Below are 8,170 nucleotides of genomic sequence, written 5' to 3'. Positions count from 1 at the left end.
TCTTGCGACCGGGTCTGAATCGAGCCCAGAGTCTCAGCATATCATTGACCTTCACCAGGGACCCCCACAAGGGTCGCCAAGGTGTGTAGTCATCAGGGATGGGTCACAACCAGGTGGGCAATGGTTTACCAGGAGGCGAGCAAAATCAGGCCAGTCAGAACTAGGAAATCACTAAGAGCAATACCAGTGGAGTAGGCAAGGAGAACAGTCAGATAAACCAGATCAAAAAACAGATTATCACACTGGAGGAGCAGAAGCAGGAGAACCGTTATGGAGCCCTAATACTCTGCCCCTGAATAGTGCCCAGAGACTTCCTTTGATAGGGAAGTTTTCAAAGCTGGAGCCAGCGGCATATTTTTGGTGTGCTTGTCCCTTTAAATTTACAACAGAGCGGAGCGTGTGTCCCTATGGGAGCTGCAGCCACATGTAGCAGAGTCGGAGGAGAGAAGAGGCCAGTCCTATAGCAACGAGAGCCAGAGCTGCTTGTACTGCTGCTGGAGTGGGCGAGCCTCGGCCAGGACCATGTACACCAGACAGAGGGGAAGCAAAAGGCTGATGCGGGTGCCGAACAGTAGAAGACCAGCACATGCCAGCCGCAGCACCACAGCTGCCCAGAGAGAACCAGCACCGCTGGATCTGGTTAAAAGGAGCCAGGCTCCTGCCCACCTTGACTGTTTTATTGGTTTAGGTTTTGGAAGTTGTCAAAATAGTAATGTGTCAAGTGAGTTGCTCCAATCACGTTGTGAGAACAGCTCCACCAACTACTACCATAATGTTGGGCCTGCAGAAAAGTTAGGCGCCCCGGTATGATAACCACATGTTTCTCTTGTAGTTGCACAATGTACAAATCACCAGAGAGAATTCCTAGCACATGACAAACCGATTTCTAATAATAGGAAATTTAGATGTCAGTGAATAGTATTCCAACACTATTTGAATTTGAATAAATACATTTATTGATGCAGTATAATACATAAGGCAGACATATGTCTTTAAAATGCAGTTATGAGGGATAGGTCCTAATGCAATCGCAGATGCGATTTTGCTCGCTGTGCAGTTGCAAAAATATGTTAATGTCTCAGATGCCGTCTGGTACATAGAAACACCGACTGCCGGCATCTCGCATCCGCCGCTGACTTTTTAAAAGCGGATATATTGAACGCATATCGTCGACTACCGAACTTCCGAGTAAGTCTATGCTGTCTCAGGCAGAGCAGCTCTCCTACAATGCCAAGAGCCCCCCAGCTGTATTATTTTATTCTGTCATTCATAAATACATTATATAAATTAGTTTATTGATTTTTAAACACTTTACACTCTTCCTGGTGCACAGTGGACCTCATTCAGAGCCGCTCGCAAAATGCGAGCGCTCGCTCTGAGTGAGGGCGGCTGCTTCTATTTTCAGAGCCGGCCTTCTGACCACCCACAGCTTTAGCGAGCGGCCAGGTTGATGGTCGCGATGGTCAAGACCGTCGCGACCATCAGGGCTTGCGACGAGACACTTGTGGTAGGGTCTCGTCTACCGCAAGCCCCAGTGAGCTTTCGGCTCTATTAGAGCCGGAAGCTCACCACTGACATCACAAGTGATGTCAGTGGGGCCGCCCCCGAACGGCAGGCGTTCCGTCGGGAACGCCTCCGTTTGTGTAGCCACCCCGCCGCCCCGCCTACAAAATGGGGCGAGCTGTTGATCACCATCGACAGCCGCCCCTTTTGCAGTGAGTCTCAGAGCGAGAGAATTTCTCGCTCCGGGGCTTGCGCACTCACAGTGCAGCTGCTGCGCGAGCGCAAGGCCGCAACATCGACACGCTTCTGAGCGCATAGGCGCTTGCGAGCGGGTCTGAATGAGTCCCAGTGTACACTACTGCAGCACGGAACCTAATGCTCCCAGCTGCAGTGATAACACACATTTACAGGGGGTCGTATTTACATTTCTACAGCAGACATGATACTGAGCCAGGTGCTCAGCATCAGGCTGCTGCTATAGAGCACTGCTGTTTGGGACTTGCTCTGGTGTTGCAGTATACAATACTGGGTCAGTTAAGAAAATAAATATTTATTGAATATTTTCTAAATATTCGCACCCCCCAGGGCACCACGTGCTCATTTTAACCACTTGGAATGCGGACAGGACCCGGACACACTTGCCTTCACTCTCGGAACATCTGGGGGGCCCGAATTTTGAGGAGTCCCCACAACTCCTGTGAGAATAGGTCACTCTCCCGCATCCTGCCCACTCCCTAGTATAGTAAAATGGAAGGGATGGAACATGCAGTAGTGAAGCGATTCTCAGAGAATGATGATATCTAGGCCACCACACCCCACTCTCTGACACGAAGAGCCCTGCCATCCTCAGCCAGCACCTGCATCGCTCCTCTGGGAATTTTACCAGTGGGGAAAATGAAAAAGCCATATGTACTGTATGTGATTTAGTTGAGTCACCTTCTGGACCCCGCCCCTCCCAAATCTATTGGCTAGATTTACTAAGCAGCGGTTTAGCCCCAGAATTTAAAATGGCAATCATTTTAACTGCAAAACCAGCCATGTATTGCATTTAATATTACTTCCATTTGAAATTTTGGGGTAAAAAAAAGCAGAGACTTAGAAAAGTGGCAGCATTGTAAGTCTAGTCCTATACTGGTACCCACAGTTTAGATTTCCCAAACCCTCTCTGCAGTGCACCATCATTTTACTAAGATGAAAAAATTGCACCTACTAAATGTAATTCTAACTCTAAATTAGGCCCTATGTCTGCCTGCTGTTAAAAGCGCAAACAAAGGTGTTTCCAAGAAGCTAAAATATGAACATATTTATTTTCATACAAGCTGTTGCCCACGGCTTCGCCCACAATGAAATCCCTTTTGCCAACATTTTTTTTTTTTATTATTTGAGGTGTTATAGTTGTATTGCTATGCATAGGGTCCCTGTCATGGGAGTTGCCCACGTGACCAGCAGCGCTATACAGACTGGTGCAGTGGCGGATCCAGGGGGGGGAATTTGAGCAATCCCCCCCCCCTAGCGTCCTTGCCGCTCTGGCTCTAGGACTCGGAAGTCGGAATGGGAGCGCAGCGTCTTCATACAGGTGAGTGCTGCTGGCTGATGGGCCCGCCTCCCGCTCCACTCCTTTCCCTCCTCCTGTGTCCGGGGATTTGCTGCTGATGGGCCCTCCTCCCGTTCTGCTCCTCCCCAGGGACAATGCACTCTGCCTGACTAGGTCACTGTCGCAGGGTCAGAAGTATCATCCACTCCCACAGACCCGCGAATCACGGGATTATGCCGCGGGGGGCAGAGCCTAATGATGGAAATTGCTCGACCCCGTTCCCATTCTCAACCAGCAGCAGCATGTCAGGATAGGCTCCAAAAGTAATGCATCTTATAATTACATTTATATAAGCATGGGTGTGTATGTACGTCCCTATGTAAGTGTGGCTGTATGTACGTCCCTATGTAAGTGTGGGTGTGTGTATGTACGTCCCTATGTAAGTGTGGGTGTGTAGGTATGTCCCTGTGTAATATATGCATGTGCTAATATATATATACAGTAGATAAACACATTGTGTGTATATATATATATATATATATATATTTATGTGCATGTGTCTTATGTGATATATATATATACCCAGTCCCGGAGTGCCGTTCAAACTTTTTCCTGCTATCTATGAGTGTACCTCAGGACGGGCACCTGGGCCAGCTGTTTTTTCAGATCATTTGGAGTGCCGGACTATTACTACCTTATTTATATATATATATATATATATATATTATATGTGTGTGTGTGTGTCTCCAGGAATACTGGGCGGCACCTTGCGGTCACCACTGTACTGTACCTTCTGGCATCGCTAACTGAGGAGAGAGCATGGATGGCACACACACATTTTTGTGTGAATTCCAGGCAAAAGCTGTCATCTATTGTAGTGCTGGAGTTGGAGTTAAATGAGAATTCACACCAAGAATTTGTATACATAGGTTCCCCAAAATAAGAAATACAGAAATAGGAATAATCCATGTGACCATCAAAAAAAAAAAAAAAACAGCTTTAAAGGGGAGGAGTTTAAGATTAGAAAGGGGTGGTGCCAGGATAGAAAAGAGGAGGGGTCAGGGTTATTATCATTAAACCCCCCCTAAATGAAAAGTCTAGATCCGCCACTGGACTGGTGGCAGTAGTGCCTTCACCCACCACTCACACAAATGTCACTGTGTGCCCTGTGTACAGACTGTTATGTAGCCTGTCCTATTCAAGTGAACGCGGACCCAAAGCACCTCTCCCCCCACCCCTTACCGGCCACGTGCATGGTGCTACTCCTATCTCTTGCATTGATGAGGTCAATAAATGTTGTTTTTGTTATTGCTCAGCTTTAACTTGACGGATCAAGATGAAACAAAGTGCAGGTTATTTCTAGGAGTTTCCGCTACAAAATGATGCAGTTTTCATGAAAATCGGTTCAGTAGTTTTTGCGCCAACTTGGAACAAACAGACAGACACAACGTTCTTATATTAGTATAGATTAGTTACCCACAACAAACAATCGCTAGTTTCTGTTACCAGTCACACTGTTTTCTTTTCACTTTTTGTGCACTGTAATATGCTCAACTTTGTGACTGTAATAGCCCTAACACATTATTTGTGTATTAAAATATTGACCCTACCATCTAATTAACTCATCCACTCATGGATTAGCTGGTATCAAATACCTAAATATATTTCCAGGATTGGTAAATTATATAAACCCACTGACCACAATTTATTTTTTTAATACCACCCAATGATTGAAGTTACACCTCTGCATCACTTACACCTCTACATACCTGTCCCACATCACTTACACTTCCATATACCTGTCCCACATCACTTACACCTCCACATACCTGTCCCACATCATTTACACCTCCACATACCTGTCCCACATCATTTACACCTCCACATATCTGTCCCACATCACTTACACCTTCCACATACCTGTACCACATCATTTACACCTCCACATACCTGTCCCACATCACTTACACTTCCATATACCTGTCCCACATCACTTACACCTCCACATACCTGTCCCACATCACTTACACCTCCACATACCTGTCCCACATCATTTACACCTCCACATACCTGTCCCACATCACTTACACCTCCACATACCTGTACCACATCATTACACCTCCGCATACTTTTCCCACATCACTTACACCTCCGCATACCTGTACCACATCATGTACACCCTCCACTTACCTGTCCCACATCCCTTACACCTCCACATATCTGTTCCACATCATTTACCCCTCTGAATACCTGTCCCATATCATTTACACCTCCACATACCTGTCCCACATCATTTACACCTCCACATGCCTGTCCCAAATCATTTACACCTCCACATACCTGTCCCGCATCATTTACACCTCCACATACTTGTCCCACATCATTTAAACCTCCTGTCCCACATCACTTACACCTCCACATACCTGCCCCACATCACTTACAACTCCACATACCTGTCGCACATCATTTACATTTCCACATACATGTCCCACATCATTTACACCTCGACACACCTCTACACACTTGTCCCACATCATTTAAACCTCCTGTCCCACATCACTTACACCTCCACATACCTGTCCCACATCAGTTACACCTCCACATACCTGTCCCACATCATTTACACCTCCACATACCTGTCCCACATTACACCTCCACATACCTGTCCCACATCATTACACCTCCACATACCTGTCCCACATCATTTACACCTCCACATACCTGTTCCATATTATTTACACCTTCTGTCCCACATCACTTACACCTCCACATACCAGTCCCACATCACTAACACCTCCACATACCTGTGCCACATCATTTACCCTTCCACATACCTGTCCCACATCATTACACCTCCACATACCTGTCCCACATCATTTACCCCTCCACATACCTGTCCCACATCATTTACCCCTCCGCACATTTACATCTCCACACATCTTTTCCACATAATTCACATTACACCTCCACATACCTGTCCCACATCATTTACACCTCCACATACCTGTCCCACATCATTTAACCTATTATTGAGCTTTTTAGATGAATTCTCTTGAAATCTGATATGGCTTAATTTCCCAAATTATGCAATATAACCCTGTCAGGTGCACGTCTGGGACTCCCAGGTTTGGGCGCATTGCGTCTGACAGGCGCCTGTTATAAAATCGTCATTAGCACCTAATTAACTTAATTCTAACGCTTAAAGTGATCAGTGACCATCATTAGGATGTACAAAGAGAGAATATATGGAAATCTGATTCACAAAACCACATTTATTAACCTTAAAGCAAGTAAAACAACAAATACTAAATTTTAAGAGGCGCAGTGTACCTAGGAGGCCACCCAGGACAAACCTACATATTTCCGCAAAATACCCACAACCTTTGTAATTTTCATTCATAAAATGAGCAAAATACACAAAATTGTGAGAAAATAAAAAGAGAGGCCAGGAAGGTCACTACTGCACTCCACGCAGGCGGCGGGAAAACTGACTAGGGGGTTTCAAACAGCACCTAGACATAGGAAGGAGCTAGGAGGGGCAAGCCCCTGCACACCCCCTTGTGGCGGAGTGGTGAGCGAGCACAGCTTGTGTGTTTATCATTCAGAGGGGTGTGTTGACATATTTTATTTTTAGAATAAAGATTTTCCTTATCTTTTCACCTGCTAGAGATGGGGAGTGGGGGGTGTGCATAAAAGAACCTGGGAAAATACAATGCGAGTTTGGAATCGATTTGTCAATTACATTTTCTGCGCAGATTCGACGTGAGAGCGGTTCGCAGGACCCAGCTGGCTCTGAAGTAAATTGACTCCTATTAGGGGTATTCAATGTGGAGCGAAAACTCAGTTTTTGCAATGTTTTCGCACCAATGACGTTAATTTGCGGAGGTTTCGATTTTACACCGTATTCAATTTCAAAGACTTTTCGCAGGTTCGAAAAGTCTTTGAAAAAAGACGGGGATAACTTTTCACCACTGAATAGGTGGCGAAAAAAAGTGCAGAATTGGGGTTTAGGGGTGCAGGCTTAAAAAAAATAGCCTGCACCCCTGGGATTGACATTTTACAAATAACTGTCAAAAGAAGTTTTAAAAAAAAAATAGGGACACCCCAAAAAATTAATTTAAAAATTGGGGTGAAAAAAAAAAATAGGGAAAAAAGTGTTTAAAAATAGGGAAATAGGTTCAGGGCTATTCTGCAAGCATGCGGCAGGTGTTTTCTAGAATAGGCTATTAGCGGCAGGTGCATAGTTGCAGAACTTTTTAAAACTTACTTTAGGGACATAAAAATATGCTAGTACCCATTTTCATGTACCCCACTGGGACCACTTAAAAAAAAAAAAAAAAACCTAAGTGCTCTTCTACAACACTTCTTCAATGTCGGGAAAAAACACCTGCTGCGGTTATTTAAATCCCCGACTTTCATTTGCAGGCTAAAACGAGGGTACCCATAGTTATTCCAGGAAAATTTCGTTTTTTTACGCATATCCCACTTCGCAGCTTCCCGTTTTCGTAGGTTTTATATTGAATACGGGGATAAAGTGGGCGCGCGCCCGATACTTTATCCCAGGAAAATCTCCGATGTGGAGCGAAAAGTCCCAGCACGGAGTTTTCGCTCCCATATTGAATACCCTTCTATGAGGGGAATTCAATATGAAACGTAAACTTCGCTGTCGAAGTTTACGTTTCATATCGGAGATTTTACCTGGGATAACGTATCGGGCGCGCGCCCGCTTATCCCCGTATTCAATATGAAAGTAACGAAAACGGGACCTGGCGAAGTGGGATTTGCGTAAAGTTACGAAATTTTCCTTAAAAAAATTGTAGGACCCCCCTAAAGTTGTAAAAACATGGGGGATCACTATGGGTACCCCCGTTTTAGCCTGCAAATGAAAGTCGGGGATTTAAATAGCCGCAGCAGGTGTTTTTTTCCCGACATTGAAGAAGTGTTGCAGAAGAGCACTTAGGTGATTTTTTTCGTTTTTTTAAGTGGTCCCATCAAATTTGGGGTACATGAAAATGGGTACTAGTATATTTTTATGTCCCTAAAGTAAGCTTTTAAAAATTCTGCATTTGTGCACCTGCCGCTAATAGCCTATTCTAGAAAACACCTGCCGCATACTTGCAGAATAGCCCTGAA

This window comes from Taudactylus pleione, unplaced genomic scaffold (genome assembly GCF_031769625.1).
Source record: "Taudactylus pleione unplaced genomic scaffold, aTauple2 ptg000113l, whole genome shotgun sequence".
NCBI classification, from domain to species: domain Eukaryota; kingdom Metazoa; phylum Chordata; class Amphibia; order Anura; family Myobatrachidae; genus Taudactylus; species Taudactylus pleione.
The sequence above is the reverse complement of the archived record's forward strand: the minus strand, read 5'-3'. Positions refer to the sequence as shown.